This window comes from Nanorana parkeri, unplaced genomic scaffold (assembly GCF_000935625.1).
Source record: "Nanorana parkeri isolate BGI_ZX_2015 unplaced genomic scaffold, ASM93562v1 scaffold480, whole genome shotgun sequence".
Lineage (NCBI taxonomy): Eukaryota > Metazoa > Chordata > Amphibia > Anura > Dicroglossidae > Nanorana > Nanorana parkeri.
In genome coordinates, this window is record NW_017306748.1 from 995,405 (window position 1) to 1,000,048 (window position 4,644).

A 4,644-nucleotide genomic window follows, 5' to 3' on the forward strand; every position below is an offset into this window, starting at 1 on the left:
CTTAATACTACTTTAAGGACCAAGGACACATGTGGATCCTGAGGTTACACAGATTGAGAACCACTGGGTTAGAGCATATTAACCAGAATTGCTTTACCTTTTGAGTAGTTTTGTGTGTAGGGGCTTTTATCATCTTGAAATATAAAAACATCAAAAAGCAACAGTGTTTTCCCCATTAGGTGCGTCTGCTCCTGTAAGTTAGACTTGTAGTATTTAGATTTTTAACAAGTCATCATCAGGCCTAATGATGTCCATGAGGTGGCTACCCTTGCCATAATGTGTCCTCTACCATGCTTAGAAGATGGCAGCAGGCATTGTACCATTTCTGACTATTCGTATGGAAATTTGGAAACCTGCCAGAGAAATATGACCTTTTTCTTCATCCAACACTAGTTGCCTGCCTGTGAAATGCATACTTTGGCTTCAGTACTTTCAGAGCTGGTGACTCTGATCTGTTATTATTATTAAGGCTAAACTCTGGGATAAGCAAATATTGACCTAACTAGAAGAGTCATGTGTATTCTTACTTGATTCTCGATGTGCTTGATTATTGGACTGTGCAGGAGCTTCCTGTAATACAGACCAGTCACTGCTGCTCTTGTTTCTTGTGTAGGGTGACTGGTCTTGTCTCTGCCCCTCCTTTAGTTTTCTACAGTTGTTCTATCAAAGATTGTGACTGGGATGGAATGTGTGACCGGTCACACATTTCAACGTAATCCCGCCCAGTTTTTCGGTGGTGGAAATGTGTGACTGGCTAAAGGTGAAGAATTCAAAAGCTTTCTCAGCTGTTCCAGGGCAGATCGGCATCGCAGATGGTATGTGCAGGAGAACCGATCTGCCCTGAAACAGCTGATCGGTCCTGAAATGTCACTTCTATCCGACTTTGTGGAATGTGAAATCGCACTCACAAAGTCGGATAGAAGTGACATTTCAGGACCGATCAGCTGTTTCAGGGCAGATTGGTGATGCCGATGATCCCTAGAGCAGCTGAGAAAGCATTGGAATTCTTCACCTTTTGCTGGTCACATATTCCACCACCGAAAAAGTGGGCGGGATCACGTTAAAATGTGTGACCAGTCAAACATTCCACCGCCGGAAAACTGGGTGTGAAAAAACGTTAAAAAGTGTGACCACTTCACCGGTCACACATTCTAACGCAGTCACAAACTTTGATAGAACACCGGCAGCCTGTAGTGGGTGGGGCCTGCTGGGTTCCACCCACAGCTCGGCTCTCTGCACGGGCTGTGTACAGCACAGTGATTATGTCCTTGCTACCTTTGCAGGGTAATATCTACTGCCTAAGGTAATATCTTGGTTTACAAAGACATTTGGAGCATGTAAAGTGGATTTATGTCCATTGTGGCTATTAAGGAATTGTGACATAAGGAAAGGAGAAGTCATTGAGGGGCGATATATTTCCCCTCGCTTTCTATCCTATGTACAGGAATAGCGGAACCCAGACCAGGTTTTCCAGGCTTGACTTTTGGGTCTGAATAATCCAGCTCGGGTTTTGTGTCTCTCACCTGGATTGTTAATTGCTTAATGATTGATTATCCAGGTGAAATAAAAAGGGGAAGGCTGAAGCATGATGTTGCTCTGGCCTGGGACTCAGACAGCATTCTGAGAGTGGGACAAGTTGGATGGTTGTGAGTAGAGGGTTGCTGAAAGGCGTTTTGTGAGGTAAAAGAAATAGGTCACCAGCACTCGTTTAGAATAAATATGTCCTTTTTTAATGGACAATTGTGTCACTACAATCAACAGAGCCTGTTGGCTCTGTTGATTGTAGTGACACAATTGTCCATTAAAAAAGGACATATTTATTCTAAACGAGTGCTGGTGACCTATTTCTTTTACTTTGTCTTTTGCATGGTGCCATCCGTGATGGTCATTGCGAGCACCACCGTTCTTATTTGGCCAGGACTGCTGTAAGGTGTGCGGAGAGGAGCCCCACCACCTGAAAACTTGTTTTGGGAGGTGGCTGAGATAAGCTCACCCCCCTGGTAGAGAGGAAACCTGCCTGTTTAGTCAGAGCCTGAAAGGCAAGGATTTGTTTTATTGCAACCTTTTAAATAAAAACAATGACTGCAAGTCAGATAAATTAATGACTTTGCTGCCTGGAATATATTTAAATTACTTTTTTTTTTTGTGCCTGGGCTTCAGCTTTAATTAAGTCTGTCTTTCATTTGCTACATACTTGTTGTGGTTCTCTTACTCAGAAGTATGATCCAGCCAGGCAATTAGCATTTGCAGGATGCTAGCAATGACAGCTGACTTTTTTTTCTTTACATGACACACTTTAATAAGCTTTTCCCATTGGCATCAGTGTACCTATTTGATAAAATTGCTAAGTATTTAAAAGTCACATTTGGATCCTGTTTAAAGTCTATAGAAATAACTTTTTGAAACGGCAGAACAATGGATTGGATCAGCTATGCCGTATGCGGACCAACTAATTACTTCTGCCCGTGACTACAACTGTTTGGTATTTTGCTTACCACAACTGCTGAATTCCTGGCATTAAAGAAGTAAAAAAAAAAAGCTGCCTAGCTGATTGGGTGCTAACTGGGATTGCCTTTTCTGGGAAATGTAAATGTGATAAGCTGCTGTTCTTCTTCTCTAGACAGATGAACCTATAAAGATTTTACATTGGTTGGCAGATCTTTACGGCACAAAGACTCTTGACAGGTGCTATAAAAAGAGTCCAGGTACCTCAGGAACTAGTGACATATGGCTGTAGTTGCTGTCACTAGTTCTTCATTATTTTCATACTAATCTTCACCCGTGTCTTCTTGATGGCTTGGCTGATCATTACCATTAAATAATTATACTTATCCACCAATTGTCCAGGAATGGGCATTAAGCCTTCTAAATGCTCTTCCGAAAAAAGACCTGCATTTTATTAGCTGCCAATGGCAGTTGCAGGGATTAGAGGTCTATTGACCTTGCCCTGAGAGAGGTGTAATATCCACTTGTTTACATCCTCTACTCTTTTCAGACACAGCAGGGACAACACAGCATGTCAGAGGATCAGTCGGCATTTCAGAGGGACACCTGCTTTGTGGCACATGCTTGCCATTCCACAGGACCCTCAGCATAAATCCGCCACAAACAGTTGGGAGCTAATTACTTGTATTACAGAGCAATTACTGCCCTGCGTGTCACTGGGTACAGCGGATGCTCCTGTCTGAAACTTATAGGGATGATCACCTACTGATGACAGGTAAAAGTCTATTCTTTGTGGAGCTCAATGTTAGTGATGGACAGCTCTATTGACTTTTTTTGCTAGTGTTTCTTAAAGAGGACCTCTCAGTAACTTTGCAACTATACATACAGAAGTTCCTTATATATTACATTATGCAACATTGGTATAAGTTTAAAAAAATGCCTTTTATCATTAAAAGCAGTCCTTGAGTTGTAGTCAAGCAACTCTTCTTAGGCCTAAGAAGAACAGTGTGAAAGAATAAGGTCATCAGATGGATGCAGACTGTAGGAATCATTTGCCCAGTCTCACCTTCCACAATGTTCACTCTCCCAGAAACTACATTGTAACTTTTACCAAGAGGCAGCAGCAGAGGGCTGAGCTCTGTCTAGGGTTGCCATAGGTCCGGGATTCACCCGTACAGTCCGGGTTTTGAATGTTGTGTCTGAATTTCATGGCAGCTGAAACCCGACTACAAGATGTCAGGCAGACGGGCAACCAAAATTAAGATAGGGGCTACTGGCCCCCCACTGAAAATAGTTACAACTGTGATATTTACTAGAGATGTCCTGATACTAGTATTGGGGCCGGTACCAGACATTTTCATGAGTACTTGTGATGTCGGCCCTTTACATTTTTGTCGGGTCCTTGGCAGCCTGCTGGGGACCTAGCAGTAGCTTTCCCTGGCAGTGCCTGTCTGGCTATATACCACCTGCTCCTCCTTCCCGGCACAGCCATGGACAGCCCTACACACAGCACAGTACAGTACAGCACAGTACAGCCCCGGACACCGGCACCCATCCGATCAACTCACAGCCCCGCAGAGATCCACATGCTGCCCAGGTGAGATCGCAGCCTTCTGCTCTGTTTGGATGTATTGGGCTGCTGTGGGGGAGGGTCATGTATTGGGCTGCTGTGGGGGGGGGATCATGTATTGTGCTGCTGTGGGGGATCATGTATTGGGCTGCTGTGGGGGGGACGAGACACGAGTGTAGGGTCAATCAAACTTTTTGATTTTGTTTTATTGAGCAACTGCACAAACTTTTATACAGCAAGTGATGAGATCAGATTATAATACCATCACATCCACCCTGCCTTCCCCAGACAATCGGTCTGCTCAACACCACAGGGTTTCCCCTGCTAACGAGCTCCAGACAACCATAGCAGGAGCCTGGCCATAATGTCATTGTTCTGAGGTCCTTCAGAGTACAAAGGGAGATAACGAGGGATGGTGCTGATATACTGAGTAACCTGGTTATGAAAAGACTAACGCACTCAAACATAACTCAACATCAATACACATTTAACTCATAAACTGATCACCATGTCGTCACAGGGATCATGTGTTGGGATGCTGTGGAGGGGATCATGTATTGGGCTGCTGTGGGAGGGGATCATGTGTTGGGCTGCTGTGGGAGGGGATCATGTGTTGGGCTGCTGTGGGA